This window comes from Myotis daubentonii, chromosome 15 (assembly GCF_963259705.1).
Source record: "Myotis daubentonii chromosome 15, mMyoDau2.1, whole genome shotgun sequence".
NCBI lineage: Eukaryota > Metazoa > Chordata > Mammalia > Chiroptera > Vespertilionidae > Myotis > Myotis daubentonii.
This window is the reverse complement of record NC_081854.1, coordinates 58,319,236-58,336,322: the sequence shown is the minus strand read 5'-3', so window position 1 is coordinate 58,336,322 and position 17,087 is coordinate 58,319,236. Positions and strand designations below refer to the sequence as shown.

General features: G+C 61.1%; 1 protein-coding gene across 3 annotated transcripts in view; it reads right to left on the bottom strand.

The window, feature by feature from the left end:
• The window catches only part of ZNF536 (zinc finger protein 536), a 290,099-nt gene that overhangs the window by 187,074 nt on the left and 85,938 nt on the right, over positions 1-17,087 (bottom strand). For all 3 annotated transcript variants that reach the window (XM_059668157.1, XM_059668159.1, XM_059668158.1), the window contains exon 2: positions 9,478-9,588. The gene's annotated coding sequence lies outside the window, so the exon portion shown is untranslated. The remainder of the gene's footprint in view (positions 1-9,477; positions 9,589-17,087) is intronic.

Sequence of the window (17,087 nt, the reverse complement as noted above, 5' to 3'; positions counted from 1 at the left end):
CGGTTGCCTCCTGCATGCACCCCGACCAGGGATCAAACCCACAACCTGGGTACGTGCCCTGAGCAGGAATCAAACCCGTGAACTTTTGGCAAACGGGACGACGTGCCAACCAACCAAGCCCCCACCAGGGCCCGACGTTCGCTTTCTTAAAGGGACTGCAGAGCCGCGCACGGCGCACGCTCAGGATCCTCGCCAGCCCCTCGTCGCAGGTCAGCTGGGCGCTTCCAGGCCCTTACGCAGGGACCCCTCGCTCAGGCCTGACGCCTGTGCTCCGCTGGGATCAGAGGTGGCGTGGTCGCCTTCTCTCTGTGCCCAGCCTCTGTGTCCTCTTCCCTCTGCACGGTCACCCCGGGCGTAGGGTGGTAGCCGTCAAGAGTCCCCAGCGGCACTTCCCTTTAGCCTGCGTCTGTGATGCTCGGGGCCGGGCCTCGGGCCGTGCTGACCGATGGCAGCTCTGGGGCAGCTCCTCCGGGAAGCAGCGCCCCTGAGGCGACACAGGCCTACGTCCCCACTGAGCGCCCGCGCCCCCGCCAGCTCCCAGGCCACGGGGAGGATGGATGGGGTGGGGTGTCCACGGGGCTTCCCCAGCTCACGGGCAGGAGGTGGGCCTGCAGCACAGAACCCAGATCAGTCTGGGCTGATGTCAATCCCCTATTTCTCTCTGACTGCACAGGAGCCAAGAACAGCCCCCCAGGCCATGGTCAGGGAGTGAAAGCAGAACTGGGCCCTGCTGGGGGGTGAGCCTCAGACACAGAGCCTTCCTGAAACCCTGCTCCGAGGCCCTGCTGCAGGGGACGGCCTGGGCCTGGCCTGCGGGGCCTGCAGCCCGACCTCACTGAGCGCACAGGGGCTCACCGGCTGTCAGGACCAACAGCACCGCCCGGCGAACCCTGGCAGTGGGTTTCACACATGTTCACACACACGCATGCACATGCAGGTACGTGCATGCATGTGTGCACATATATGCACAGACACATGTGCACAGCCGCACGCACGCCAGGGAAGGCTGGACTCCCGCACACGGGGACGTGGGAGGAGAACAGGCTGTCTGCCTCCCGCCTGGCCGCCGCCTCGCCCAGAAAGGGCGCCGGGTCCGGAGCAGGAGAGGCTGCGCCTGTGGTTGGGCCCCTGCTTCTTGTGCACAACCTCCCGGTTCTGCTTTCAGCAGCAGTCCTCCGACACGGCCAGCCACAGCCCCACGTGCACGCGGCACTGAGAAACCCCACACGGAAGGGGGGTCTGCGCCCCCCTCCCCGTTCCGGAGATGGGAGGAAACTGAGGGACGCTCGGGGCCCAGGAGGGACAGTCTCCACTTGAGGAGCAGCTGCTGCCTCAGTTTACCCCCGTGCCCAGGGAACGGAAGGGACAGGCCCTCCCAGGGCCCCCACAGGCCTGGCCGGAGCAGCGACGGCAGGGAAGCAGCGAATGGCCGCTGTGGGCAGTGGAGCCGCCCGAGACCCGCCCTCCGCCCGCCCGCCTGCAGCCACCTTTGCAGCAAAGGCTGCTGGGAGCAGGCCTCGGCCCCACGCTCACTGAGAGCCCATCCTCCTGGGTCCCTGGACGGCACCCTCGCCCCGGCACCACTGCTAGGCTCCGGGGAACGCCAGCCGGGGCTCTGGGAGCCGGGCCTGGGGTGACCGCTCACAGGGACCAGGCCGCGGGCAACGGTGACGGCGAGCTCCCACCCTGACTGTGCCCCGCGTCCCTCTGCACTGCCCGTGCCACGCTGCGAGGGACAGACAGACGGCCGGGCGGCCGGCAGCAGCGGGCGGCGCCCGGGTTAACAGGCCTCTTTCTCTGCTCTGTGGTCCATTTGCAAAGCTGACCTAATGCGCGGCCTCGTCGCTCTCAACCTCTGAAGGGCCCAGAGGGACACAGGGGCCTTTGTCTAGCGGCAAACAAAGGCAAAGTCATGGCGGGGTGGCCCCCAAGTGACGTGGACACACGCCTGCCTGCGAGGACCCCGCCCGCAGGCTCAGCGGGAAGGGGCCGGAGGAAATGGGATCCCGTGCCTACCCTGCCGCCCCCTGTCCCTCTGGGACTGGCCCATCCCAAGCCTGGCGGGGGGGGGCACGTCTCTGTCCCACCAGCTCCCACAAAGGGGAGCGTCTCCTAAAAGGAAGGTCACCTTCGTTGACGCTGGTCACCTGGACGTGACCAGGCCTCGCCCCTGACTGCCTCCCACGAGTCAAACCCCAAAGCCTGTCAATCACAAGCTGGTGCAAAGCAGAAAACACCATTATTAGCTCCATAAGCACGGCTCAAGTGCCGGTGAAGGGGACGGATGTGAAATGAAGCTTTGTTTCCAGCGAAGGAAGGAGGGAAGGAGGGAGGGAAGGAGGGAGGGAAGGAAGGGGGAGGGAGGGAAGGAGGGAGGGGAGGGAGGGGGAGGGGAGGAAGGAAGGAAGAAGGGAAGGAAGGAGGAAGGAGAGGGGCCATACCGCACGCAGCAGCTCCGCGCTCGGGGAGGGACGGCCACCCCGCGGAGGGCTGTGCGGCCGGCCTGGGTGGCCAGAGGGTTAAATTTATGTTCCATTACAAGTCCCCCCCCCCTTTTTTTTTTGGTTTCATCTTCTCAGTAAAACACATAACTTAAAATGAAATCAAATATTAAAAATGACAGCCTCTATAAGTGCCGTGAGTAACTTCAGGTCACGGAGGGAGGGCCGCCGGCGAGTTGTCAGGCACTATCTGTCAGAGTGAATTAGAAACAATCAACAGGGACGGAGCAGGAAGGTGATTGTTATTAAGCGGCCAGGCCGGCGCGGCTGCCCAGATGTGGTCGTGCATATCAAGGACAGGAAGCAGCAGTTTAACGCAGGAAGCCCCGGCGAGCAGGGCCGCGCGGAGAACAGTCCTTTGTCGCTAATAAGCTGGAAGTTACTTTGATAACAGCGGGGTGAGCCTCGAGAATAAAACACAGCTCCTCCTCGCCACACACCATCAATATCGCGGAGCCGGTGGGCAGGGGCGCGGGGCGCGGGCGGGCGGGAGGAGCCGCTGGCCTGCCTGCCTGCCGGCCACGGGCCATGCCAGCCCCAGGCCCCTCCTGCCGGGCCAGGCTGCGTCTGACCACAGCGCACCCGCCGTCACCCTCCAGAAATGTCACGGGGCCGAAAAGAGGCGCCCGCGTCTCCTGCCGCCCGTGTCTGTGGCGCTGGGGAAGGTGGAAGCCCGGCAGCAGCCCCGCCATAATGAAGCCCGTGGATGCAGCCACGAGAAACAATTTCCCATGCAGACCGGGCCGGGTTTCCTGCGAAATTACTTATGCAGCGTTCCGCAATTATCCTGTGATACTCGCAGGCAACAGTCTGACAGCCGTTGTGCAAACAATAAAGGAATTACGGAAATAAAAACAAATAACGTTACACCCGCGGAAAGGCCTCGCGGCCTGTGCCCGGGGCCAGGGGAGCCAGGCCGGCCCGCCCCGCCCCGCCCGGGCACCTGCCCGCAGCCCCCAGCTGGACGGGTGCGGGGCCGCCTGCGTGCCTGGCGGGGGCACTGAGGACACTGGCCACCTCGGCAGGAAGGAGTGGCCCTGGGACCAGGAGGGGCAGGGGCTGGGTGGCCCGGCAGCCTCTCCATTTCCTGTCTCACCTGCTGCCCAATCAGACGCATCCACCATCCCCATGTCCCCACATCAGACTTGTCAGGTGTCCCGTGGCTCAGGTGTTGGGGGAGACACAGAGGGCGGGGTGCGGAGGCTAAAAGGGCGGCCTGTCCACCTTCCTCGGAGGTGAGGGGGCAGATCTAGGAAGGAGGTGAAGGAACCCTGTGCGGAAGGCGGGGCACCCTGTGCAGCCCGGACCCGGCCTTCCTGCCACAGGGACGCACAGCGGCAGGCAGAGGCCAGCGAACCCCAGGGACAGAGCCCGCGCTGTTGGGTGGATCAGGGCGCGGCTGGCCGTGCCTGCTGCGTGTGTGCTGCGTGCTGTGCGCCCACTGTGTGCCAGCTGTGTGCTTGCTGTGTGCCCACTGAGTGGCCGCTGTGTGCGTGAGTCTGCGCTCAGTGCTAAGTGGGGGAGCCTCAGGGGCCCCAGCTCTGTCCAGTCCACAGCCACACTTGCATTTGCAGAAAGAATTTTTAAAACTTAAATTCATTGCCAAACTGGGGCGACCGGGGAGGAAAGAACCAGATTTTTTTTCACTTACTTCTCTTTCCTTAAAAATGGTGCCTCCTCGGGAGAATTCTGCCCACATCCCCACGTGCTGCCCCCGGTAGAGCCGGGGGGGGGGGGGGGGACCTTCGGGGCCAGCTCTCCTCAGCTGGTCTGCTTCCAGGGAGCGAGGCGGCCGCCCGGGGCTCTCTGGGTGGCCCTTCCCCAGGGACAGTCTGGGGCAGAGCCCAGGCCTCCAGGGCCGAGCTGGCACAAGCACCCTGCATGCTGCCCAAACCCCGAGGTTTGCACCGAGAGGGGACCCACAGGAGCGCGTGAGGGGCAGGGGTCAGGGCCTCGCCACCCGGGGCCTGGCCTCCTGGGTCTGGGCGCGCGACGCCGTGGGCTTTGCCAGCCCTGCACCGCCGGGTCTCCAGAGCGCCGTGGAGCTGGTTCACATCGGCTGCGCTGAAACGAAGGAGCCACGATGGCAGTGATGACACATAGCAGAGGGTCGGGGAGCCGCCACGGCCGTGAGTGACGCTGACCCTCACACCCTGCCACAGGCTGCCCCCGGCACCTGGGACCGCTGGGCAGGCGAGACCCCTGTCCCCGACGGCCGGGGGTGGCCCTCAGCCGGGCCCAAGTGTAACTGCGTCCAGCACTGGCTCTGCCGATGCCCGGCTGTGACCCTCTCTGGGCTTGTCTCCTCGCCCCTCAGGGAAAGGCGGCCGTGACCACAGAGGTTCTGCCGCCCCGGGTCTGTGGGTCAGCGACCGAGGACTCCTGAGCAGGTGGCTCCGCCGACAGCCGCTCCTGGGAGACGGGCCCGCGCTGCTCCCGCCAGCACTCTCCGCTCCTGAGCACGCCCTGCAGGTGAGCAGCCGCTGCTCGGTGCTGGGGAGCCCCAGGGGGTGGGGTGCAGAGGCAGCTCAGAGTTGGGGAGCCCCAGGGGTGGGGTGCAGAGGCTGCTCGGAGTTGGGGAGCCCCAGGGGGTGGGGTGCAGAGGCTGCTCGGTGTTGGGGAGCCCCAGGGGGTGGGGTGCAGAGGCAGCTCAGAGTTGGGGAGCCCCAGGGGTGGGGTGCAGAGGCTGCTCGGAGTTGGGGAGCCCCAGGGGGTGGGGTGCAGAGGCTGCTCAGTGTTGGGGAGCCCCAGGGGGTGGGGTGCAGAGGCTGCTCGGTGTTGAGGAGCCACAGGGGGTAGGGTGCAGAGGCTACAAAGGGGTGTTTCACAGAGGGGCCGCTCTTACCAAGGGCAGCACGTGGGGATGTGGGAGAATTCTCCCGAGGAGGCACCGTTTTTAAGGAGAGAGCAGTGAGAAGGAATCTGGTGCTTGCCCTCCTCCTCCCGGTGTGGGCAGCTAACTAAAGTTTTCAAAATCCATCTGCAAACGCAGGCATCTGTGGACCGGACAGAGCTGGGGCCCCTGAGGCTCCCCCACTTCGCACTGAGCGCAGGCCCACACACTGGGGGGCACAGCACGCACGCAGCACGCATGGCCAGCCACGCCTCGAGCCACCCCGAGAACCCACCTCTACGCTGACGAATGACCAGGGCTCAGCCTGGAGGGAGCGCTTCCCGTGTGAGTGGAAGGCGCCTGCACGCCCAGGCCTGGCACTCCGTGGGCCCCAGATCAGCAGGAGCCAGGAGCCTGCCACCTGCAGCTCTAACCACGCCCACGGCTCGGGCTCGGGCTGCCCGGGAGGCTCCTGCCGGGGCATGGTCACGTGTCACCCGTGCAGCTGGCCACCTGCTCTGCACCCACAAGACCAGCAATACTGCCTCCCAGCGTAGACATGTCACCAGGACACACTCCCCCCCCCCATCCCTCCCACCCCCCCACCCCCCCTATGCCCCCCCCCCCCCGTCCCAGGCCACAGCAAACAGCCCGCCAGGAGCCGCTCCCAGCCACTTGCAGAATTCCGGCGCCTGCCAGCACCTCCCTGCCTGGGTCAGAGGGTCTCTCCAGACACACCCTCTGATTAAAAGCATCAGGAACATGCCTGGCCGGTGTGGCTCAGTGGTTGAGCTTCAACCCAGGAACCAAGAGCTCTCCAGTTCAATTCCCCGTCAGGGCACATGCCAGGGTTGCAGACTGGATCCCCAGTAGGGGGCGTGCAGGAGGCAGCCGATCCGTGATCCTCTCTCATCAGTGATGTTTCTCTCTCTCTTTCCCTCTCCCTGCCTCTCTCTCTTAAAATCAATGAAAACATATTTTAAAAATAAATAAGTAAAAGCAACATGAACGTAAAAGGAAGTTCCTCACTAGGGTCTGCAAAGACACCTGGAATCCAGGTCACCTGGCCCCAGAGCTCAGGGCTCCATCATCGCCGGCCTGCGGGCTGGCCCTCAGACGTGGCTAGTTCCTCCCCACCCCAGGCCCTTTGCACGTGCTGCTCCCTCCAGACCTTCGCCGGCTGTGTCCTCCAGGCCCCTCATCCCTGTCACTGCCATGTGCTTCCTCGGGGGCCATCCCTGACCACGGCCCCTCCAAGCGCAGAGCGGCCCTGCCCCTGCCCCCTCTGTCACCATCCGCTCTGTGATGGCCTGTTTGACCGCCCCCCCCCCCCCAGGGTGGAAGCTCTCTGGGGGCGGGGACCTGGTCTATCTCCTCCCGGCTGCTCCATGGCCAGGGGCCAGGCCCCAGAATCAGGAGGAAGGCACTTCACGGCGTGGCCTGACCATCCACCAGCTGGGCGACCGGAGGGGCCACGCAAACTTCTGTGACCTCAGTTTCCACACCTGGAAAATGGCACTAATGCCGTTTCTGCCTGCGGGGCGGCCGGAGAGGGTGAGCCCAGGTCCTCCCCAGGGCGCGAGGCCAGCCCTGCGCCCCCACCCTCCCTCTCGGCTCAAGTCCACTCGCTCAGACTGTGTCTCTCTTGGGCACAAGGAGAGTCACGGGCCTCGCTCCCCACGCCGCCAGCGGCTTCCAGGGCCTCCGCCGGGATCTCTACCTCCCGGCCGAGCTCTCCTGGTGACGATCGGACGCCACACAGAGCCCCGCACACATGCCGGTCCATCATCATTATCGCACAGAAATTACACTACCCGCGCCCCTCGGTGCTCCCAGAGCACCCCTCTGCAGTGCGAACTGCAGTCATTACCGCGGAGGCCGCTGACTCACGGGAGCCACACGGGACGGGCACCAGGGCCAGGTCCCCCCACACCCCAGGGACAGGGGAGCCACTCTGTGTCCGTCGGGTGGGGGAGGGAAGACCTTGTGGGCGCTGAGACCCACCCCCCACGGAGTCAGCACAGGGTCCCTCGGGAGGGTAAGGCTGGAGGGTGCAGAGCCAGGCCTGGTCCTCTGGAACCACCTGGAGCCACGTCGGGGTCGACAGTGGGGGGCGGGGTCCCATCGCCAACGTGGAGGAGAGGCCCCCATGGTGGGTGGCTGGGGCTTCCTGCGACGGAGCTTCGGGTGGCTGTCTGGTCACCCCAGCGCTGCCTGTGCAGCATTTCGCGTAGGACTTTAAAATGTCAGGCCTTGGAGGGCGTCGGGGGAGAGCGTGAGGGCAGCGTCCCCGCCAGGACCTTCAGACGTCCAGACACGGCTCAGCCAGCTCGGCCCGGTCCCAGGGCCCGGGGACAGGACCACTCTGGGGCCTGGAATCCGAGTGCGGGGCCACAAGACAGCGAGAGGCCGGGAGTCGGTGTCCGTGTGGCCCATCTCCAAGGCCTGTTCCCCTTCTGGTCTCCAGGGCACACAGCTCACTCTGGGAGGGGACGTCCCCATCCCACACACAGCTCCCAGGACCCCAGGGCCATCCCGGCACAGCATCTCCACACGGAACCTCCCCGCCTCCCCGCGGCCAATGCCCAGGGCGCTGCACCCTTCGCCATCAGGCTCCAGTGGCAAGCTGCCTGGTGAGGCCAGAGCCCATTCGTTCAAACCTTCGTCTGAATCACAGGACTCAGACACTGGGTGCAGTCCTGTCTTCCCTTCCCATTCACCGTGGATCAAGGGGCCACGGCAGCCCCCCACCTCCCTCCTCTCCCTGCTCAGGAAGCAGGAGCCGGAGGCCGCACCCCAAAGCCAGCCCGCCCATCGCCCTACCCAAGGCCCCGGGCACCCGTGCCGAGCTGGGCCTCCCCGCGCTGTGAGCATCCACACGGCAGAATCCCAACCCCCTACCCCCGATGGAGCAGCCACGTTGTAAGGCTCCTGACTCCCCCATCTGTGTTTGCCTCCCGAGAGGGAAAATAGTCTTTGCAGACATTCCCGTCTCTGGCAGGCGGATCCTAAACCTTACTGGCACCCGCACGCTTGTTTTCCCAAGCAAACAGCCACGGAGCCGAGAACAGCTCTGCCTGAGAGATGCCGGGGTGGGCGCCCACCAACAGCGCCTCCGGGAGCCCCAGCCGCCAGGAGCGGTGGGCGGCCGCCTCCCCGGGAGCCCGGGCCCCGGGGAGCCCGAGAGAGGGAGGCCCGAGCCCGAGGCCACGCCACCCCTCTCCTTAGCGTGGGTCACACCGCCAAGCGGCTGATGGAAAACACCCACCGCAGTGTGAAATCAACACGTTCTCACTCCAATAGACGGAAAGCAGCCAGCCCTTTCGCTGCAGACACGTTCTCCCCCCGAAGTCCGCGAGGCAGCGCACGGCACGCGGTCACCGTCCCCCTCCCCGTCGCCAGGCGCACCGCGTCCCCTTGGATGGCACCAGCCACAGGTGTCCTCGCCCGCCCCACTCTTCCCCTGGCCCCTGCGCCTGGGCGACTGCGAATACACCCGATCGGGCGCTGCCTGCGGAGCCTCCCTGAGCGGGGCCTGTATCGACGGCCAGGATTTCAATGTTCCCTTTCGCTTGTGACGTCCCTGTGGCACATCGCTCCATGTCGACGGAGACGCACCGTCACACGGTCACGGGGAGTCACGGCTCTCAGAAAGCCATTTCAAACCTTCCCTTCGATTTGGTTGTGGCAAAACCACTCTGAGGAACACGGGCGCTTCCGGAACCAGAACGTGTCGGCGGCACCTCTGGACTGGGAACTGAAGCCTCGAGTTCATTGCGGCAGAAAACTTCAGAAAAAGGTGACGAGTGTAACACTGTGCCCGGCCGACGTGGCTCAGTGGTTGCGTGTCCACCTATGAACCAGTCAGGGCACGTGCCCACCCCCAGCGTGGGCTGTGTGGGAGGCAGCCGATCCACGCTTCCCTCTCATCATTGATGTTTCTCTCTCCCTCCCTCTCCCTTCCTCTTGAAATCAATACAATGGAACGTATTTTCATGACCCCTTTGTTCCCTTCCCCACCACACAGCAATGCCTCCGGGCACAGGTCCGGCCAGCACCTGGCCCAGAGCTCCTGGGAGGAGAGGGGGGCCTGTTGGGTTGGAGTTCGTGTCCGGCCAAAGCCACCAGCACCGGGCGTCTTACCTTAGCTCAACTGCATGCTGTCGTAGGGACTGTCAGTCTGGCGAGAAACACCCGCGAAAGGAGGCAGCTGGCCCAGGCACTGACAGCTTGTGGGAGGGCCGTCCCAGGTCCCTGTCACAGGAGAAAATAGAGAAAGAAACGACGTAAAGTGAAATGTAACCAATCCACCCCATCACGGCGACAGGCAGGGGTCAGGGAACTTCACCGGAAAAGGTGAGAGGAAACCCAAGCCTCTGGTGGGAGAAGGAACGCCTCGCCCCCGCCCCCGCCCCCGCCCCCACCTCCACCCCCACCCCCACCCCCACCACGCGCGAGGCCACGGGTGACGGCTGGAGGAACCAGAAGCTAAACAGTGCCCAGCGCTGGGACCTTTCATTTCCATCAGATCAATAAGAGCTTATATTTATCAGGGCTCCAAGCAGCTGCCAGGTCTGACAACCTCCACTTTATTTTCTCACTCCTGGCGCGGGATCGGGGCAGAAAGGAGAGGAGACGCCGCCGTTTCATGCTATTTACACCTGAAGACACAACCCCATTAAGAGGTCCTGTTTGTTAAAGACGCGGGGGCGGCGAGGATGCTGGCGGGAGCGGGAGCCTCTTTGTTCTCCCCATCAGGCTCCCTCCTTTGCAATCTGGACCCAGCCGGCAGGTCGCCCGACACCAAGTCCAAGGGCTGGGGGGGGGGGGGACCACTTTTTCTTTTTTTTTTCCTTTTCTTTTTGGTGTCCCAACTTACCATTCGCAGAGGGAGAAAGACGAGGCTTTGCTGCTAAAACAGTTACCACTCTCATCATCTGTGCACCAATATTTGCTATCAGGCATTCTAAATAGATTATCACCCGTCCATCTGTGTCGGTATTGATTTATCGGGCGGGGAGCGGCTCTGGAATGGGGCTCCGGGATGAATCAGGGCCCGGCTCAGACACCCCAGCCGTCACTCAGGAGCCCGTGCTCCCCGCCGGCCCGGCCCGGGGAAGGAGCAAATGATAAATCGCTTATAATATACCGATCCAAACCGATATGCAAATCTTGTTTTTTAAATATATTACTTGAGTAAAAAGAGGCGTCATTAACATATGAATGCCGCATGCAAATGACGGTGACAGCAGATGTTGGTGCATCTAATTGACCTATATGTGAATTGCATCAGAACCCTTAACTCTATTAATTCACTCCCCAGTAGCGAGCGATTGTCCAAAAAAAAAAAAAAAAAAGTACACCCTTCCGAAACCATCCGCGGGGGCGCGGGGCCGACGGGGTCCCCGGGATTCTGAAACAAGGTCACCGGCGCGCGGGTTTTGCTGTCTTCTGCATTCCCCTTCCTCCGGATGACATCATCACGGGGCCGTGTAAATCGATCGCTTAATAGCATTGAGAAAGGACTGCAGTGGGGAGCGGGGTAGGGGGGGAAATGGCCCAGTTTTTATTCTTTTTCTTGGCAGAAATGTCATACCTCTTAAACCGAGGGTTCGTGCATGAGCGCACTGTGAAACACACAGATGCCATTTTATTCCCCGTCTTTATTTTTCCACTTCTCCTCGGAATGACATTAAATTGTATTAAATAGCCTTTTGTCCACAGGGCACAGACCACCCCGCATATGATAATGTATTAATGCCCCCACGTAGCAGCCACTGAGCTGCAACATTCGGAGACTTGGAGGATAAGTATGAAGCACCATTGTGTGTATAGCCTGCTAACAACTGTGACACATACTAATAGAAACATACCTAATAAATTACTGCTTTCAGGTTTAGCAAGCTGACATTTCTCTGCAAGGGACAATTTTATATTTGTGGCACAGAACAAAATTGCTTCATATGAAGCCACTGTGGATTAGCATAAAAATTAACACTTAAATTCCAGCTTATTTTCCCTCCCTCTCCTCCTGCCACAACAATCAATTCCTCTTATAAATCTGATTAGATTTTATGATGCTTATTATTCAGAGCATGTCTCAGCACAGCATTCACGGGCTTGAAGACTATTTGTTTAAATAGAAAAAAAAAAAGCAGAAGCAGATAAATCTATAGGTATTTTTTATGACCCCATTCCCCACCAGTTTCTTGCTCATATTGTAACATCGGTAATTGATTGCGCACATTAATTAACATGTAAGGTAGGAATCCGGCATTATGCATGATTTATTTTCCTATCTGGCGAGGAGGTTTGTCTGCTGCCCTTGTGTTTCTAGGACATTGGGCTCGAAGCCGGGCCAGACATAAATGCCAATGCTCATTCCCCCTGAAAGTTATTAATGTCAGATATGAAATGAGATTTTTGATTTCACCTGCTTACTAATCCACCAAAGCTGTTTTGAGTGATGCGGGCTTAAACGCCGAAATTTGAGATGATGTATTGCCCTCTCCGATAACATGCAAATATGTTCATTAGACGTAATTTAGGAGAGAATGGCAACTTTAATAACACGTCCAGGTCAAAACATGGCTGTTCACTGAATAAGTCCTGGCAAATGGCACCGCCCGGGACTGTCCGCAAACACCGGCCGGGCTTTCTGATGGCACGAGCGGTGGGCGCCCGGCGCCTCCCACGGCCACGGAGGGCGGAGCTGCCTGAGCGCGGCACGTGGTCTGCAGCCAGGCTCACAAAATACCCCCCCAGGAAGGGCCACCAACCGGCCACGTGTTCTGGATGGTAAGGGGAGCGCGCCCTGCACCCTCCATTCGAACATGACATTTCCCTCTCTGTCTTGGTGGCTTCGAGTGATTTATACGGTAGATTCCGTCACAAATAAACCAGAAGAGAAAGGAACAGTATCCCGGCCGCACTGCTGGCTGCCTGCGTGCTCGTGGCTGCGTATGTTCAGTCAAGTAAAGCAACAAGCCAAAGGCCAGTTGGGCGGTGGGGTGGCGAGGGCCTGGACAGGGCGATGGGATGGAGGATGAGCGCCCGGGACCACCCCGTGTGCCTGTGTGTCTTCCCGTCCTGTGGTCCTCCCCCAGGGTCCCCCCCGGTTACCTAGGCAACCGGGTAAGAACCCTTGTGATTGGCCATGAGCTGAGCCTCAATGTGGGCGGGGCTCTGACCCACAGGTAAGGTGGCTCCTTGGGCGAAGGCTTCATGAACCCTGGGGGGAGGCGGGCCCCCAGGGGTTACCTGCGGCCTAAACGGGGCCGGAGAGCTCCCAGCTGGCCACCGGGCCGCCTTCCTGGTGTGGCACAGGCTGGGCCGCGGAGCCAGCAGGTGCCGCCCGCCTGTGTGAGTGGACAGGTGACACGGGCTGCGCACCGAAAGGCTCCTTGCAGCGGACGCTTTCTACATGGTCAGCACAGCCCTGGCCGGTGTGGCTCAGTGGATACAGAGTCAGCCTGTGGACTGAAAAGTCCCGGGTTCAATTCCGGTCAAGGGCACAGACCTCGGTTGCAGGCTCCTCCCCGGCCTGGGCCCTGGTCAGAGTGTGTGCAGGAGGCAACTAAGCAATGTGTTGCTCTCACACAGGTGTTTCTCTCTGTCTCTCCCTCTCTATTCCACTCTCTCTAAAAATCAATGGAAAAATATCCTCGGGTGAGGATTAACAAATATAAATAAATGAACAGTTTACGCTTTGGGGTTTTTGTTTGTTTGTTTGTTTGTTTGTTTTTAATCCTCACCTGAGGATATTTTTTCCATTAATCTTTAGAGAGAGGGGGTGGAAGAGAGAGGGAAAGACAGAGAGAAACATCGATGTGAGATAAACACATCAATCGGTTGCCTCCTGCACGCACCCTGACCAGGGCCCGGGCTGAGGAGGAGCCTGCAACTGAGGTCCGTGCCCTTGACTGGAATCGAACCCAGGACCCTTTGGCCCACGGGCCGACACTCTACCCACTGAGCCACACCGGCCAGGGCAGGTTCCTGTGCTTTCGGATCCAGAGTCTCGACGAGTGAAACACACACACAGCACCCGCCCCGCCCGTCCTTCAGGTACAGTGAGACGTTCAGGAGCCGGCGGACACTCCTCCGCGGGAGAAGAGAAGGCCGCGCTAGGCCTGCGTGACCCTTGGCGGGTTTTTATTCCCGCTGTGCCCACCACTGCCTGTCCTGCCCACACACCAGCCACGCCGGCCACGTGGGCCCCTCAGTCGTCACCAGGACAACAGCCGCTCTCCCCCTCCTGGCACACCACAGCCCTGGTGCCCGCACTTGACCATCCACTGCCTCCCGGGGGGATCCTCAGGGTTCTCTCGTGCTAGGGGCAGCCCAAGGACGGCTCAGGGTCGCCAGAGGTCCGGGCGCCCCACAAAAGCTCAGTCACACCCGGGGAAAGCCCAAGGGGGGGGGGCGGCCTCAAGACCCGGCACCCACGTGACGCTGGGATCCCACGGCCACAGTAGACGGGTCGGACCTGCACCTCTCTCACGTGCTTGTCCCCCTGCACGTGGCCGCGCCCGGTGACTTGTGGTCAGACTCTGCCACGTTTCTCCAGAGGCTTAAGTTGCTTTCAAAGTGTTTTGTTTGCGAATGAATGAAACAAACGCACAGTGAGCACAGCGGTGAAGGGCTGAGCGGAGGCACAGCCACACGTGAGTGGGCGGGTGAGGCGGAGAGTGATGGCTGAAGGCGTTAAAAAGGTAACACGTTCGTGGATTGACGCATCGATGGGAAAATGCATTGGCAAATGGAAAAGTGCCTGGTGAGTGAATGAAAGGATACCATTGGCATCTTCTCTCTTCTTTCTAATGTATTTCTATTTATTTCAGGGAGGAAGGGAGAGGGAGAGGGAGAGAAACATCAGTGATGAGAGAGAATCACGGATCGGCTGCCTCTTGCGCGCCCCACACTGGGGACCGAGCCCGCAACCCCCGCATGTGCCCTGACCAGGAATCAAACCGTGACCTCCTGGCACATGGGTTGGCTCCAATGAATTTTGATTGATTGTTTGATTGATCTGAGAGAGAGAGAGAGGGAGAGAGCAACATCGACACCATGAGCCGCGGCCGGAGCGCCTCCCAGAAGGACAGGGCTCGCCTGAAATGTCTGTGTGTCCCTCCTCCTCCCGCGGCACGAGGTGGGGACGGTATACCCACGTTCCAGCCCCTGACACGGCGCCGCCCCCGTCACCGCGTCTGCCTGTGCCATTGACCAGTTATGATTCTTCTTCAACGGACTCACCGATTTCTTTAAATCAACTCGTTTCAAATAGAAATGGCCGAAATGAAACACACTATTTAACCCCCACCGAAGTGTGTGGCGCAGATCCCTAACTCTATCCAAGAGGAAAGGGCTGGCACATTGGCGTCACCGCGGAGAGGGGGCACACGGCGTGAGCGGGCGCGGGCGGCCTGGGCCGGACCCTCCGCCACACACCCGGCGTGGGCCTGAGCACCCGGCCGCCTGGCCGCGACCAGTTTCCTCATCAGGAAAATGGGGAGCACAGTACCTACCTCATGAGTTGTCGCAGGAATTTAACTGGATTAAGTGAGCTCGTTAATTAACGATTAATTAATTAAATGCGCTTATTAATTAATGATTAATTAACTGCATAAGAGCACATGCCCAGCACATCATTGCTGCTGCTGTGTCTATACCAGTGATGGCGAACCTTTTGAGCTCGGCGTGTCAGCATTTTGAAAAACCCTAACTCTGGTGCCGTGTCACATATAGAAATTTTTTGGCATTTGCAACCATAGTAAAACAAAGACTGATATTTTTGACATTTATCTTATATATTTAAATGCCATTTAACAAAGAAAAATCAACCAAAAAAATGAGTTCGCGTGTCACCTCTGACACACGTGTCATAGGTTCGCCATCACTGGTCTATCCTAAGGATAAGCCGGCAGGAGGAGTGGTTCTGGAGACCCTCACAGGATGGGGACTGAACTAGACACTGACCTACAAGCAGGGTGACCAAGGGTCAAGGTCACGGGCTGAGCACCGGCAGCCTGGCTCTGGGCCTGGCCCTTGCCCGGCTCACTGTCTGACCTCGGAGGTCTCTTCCCTTGAGGCCTCAACTCTCCCAACTGAACACCAAGGGGCTTGAACGCCGGGGTCTCCGAAGGCCCTCCTGGCCCCGGGGATGGGGACCCCACAGCCCAGTTCTGGTAAATAAGCACGTCCCACCTTAAGTCAAAGGCCCAGGAGAGGGGCTCACGCAGCAAGCAGCTTCCAGCGTGGGGCAAGGCCCTGGCGAGGGGAGAGACTCGAGTGCGCACCGTCCTGAGACAGAAGGCCCAGGGCTGGCACCAAGGAGGGAACGAGGTGGGTGGGGTCCCCGGCACGGCAGCAGAGACGGGCTTGACTGGGTCCAAGTGCCCTAAATGGGGCAGCTCAGCACGGACTCAGCACCCTGGGCCCCTGCCTGCCTCGCGGGTCCAGCCCAGGCCTCCGCCTGTGGTCATTACAACCGCCACGCCCACACATCGCCTGGGAAAGGACCGAGGAGTGGCCGCGCATACGCTGCCCGCGGGGGACCGCCCTCCGCCTCGCCCAGGCCCCCGCGTCCTGGCAGTGGACTCCTCAGGAGCAGAGGTGAGCAGCTCTGTCCTGAAGCAGGTGGTGTCCCCAAGCACAGCCGCCTCCCGGTGCCTACATCCCAGAGGCCATGCCCGGCCGGCGTGGCTCCGTGGGTGAGCGCCGACTTAGGAACCAGGAGGCCAGGGTTCGATTCCTGGTCGGGGCACAGGCCCGGGTTGCGGGTTCCATCCCCAGTGGGGGGCGTGCAGAAGGCAGCCGGTCCATGACTCTTTCTCATCACTGACGTTTCTATCTCCCTCTCCCTCTCCCTTCCTCTCTGAAATCCATAAAAATATGTATATTTTTAAAAGAATCTGATGGGGAGGCTGGCCTTCTCCATGGCCCAGTCTCACCCGCGTGGGGCCTTTCAATCCTATCGCCTGGAGGCCCTGGGGTGCGTCTGGGACCCCAGTCAGCAGCCCTCTGTGCTCCTCACGTGGGCCCACCCCGTCTGTGGATGGGTTCCAGTCTCGGCAGGGTCAGGCCTCCCTGCAGGCCCCGTGTGGCGGCTCCCCAGGCCCAGCCCCCGCACGGGGAGGGGCGCTGAGAAGCTCTGCAGCCTCGGTCCCCAGAGCTGTTCTGGGTGTTACGGCGAGATGCCCCTCCCCGGGAATCGCTAGGCAAGGCTTCTGGACAGGCACCCCGCCCCCCGCCCCCCCACACACGTGCATACACACACACACACAGGCACACACACACAAGGTTGGTTTGTGGCCATGAGCACACGCTCTCAAGCAGGCCCTTTGGCACCACACGAGGGTCCGAAGCCGCACTGTTTACAAACCGCTGGATCCCGGAGACTGCGGGCCCTTTTTCCAGAAACATTGGTGGGAAAGGCACTTTCCCAGGAGTGGGCACTTGTCTGGCTCCCGGACGGGCGAGCTGGGACGACGCTACCATAGAAGGGCTTGCCCGGGGCCTCGGCTGTGAACTGTGTAATCGCGCGTGGAGGCGCGTGATCCCCGCAAATCCCCAGCCAGCTATTCAGGCGTTTCCCGCTCCGCGGCCTTTATTAAAGCGAACAGGGTCGGAACACCCCGGATGCGGTGTGTCTCTTTTCTCCCTGCCGTCCTGCCTGACGCTTCACTGTACGTTAGTTCAGAATACGCTGCAGTCAGGCTGGGAGAGACGAAACGCGAGCGGAGTCTTCTCCC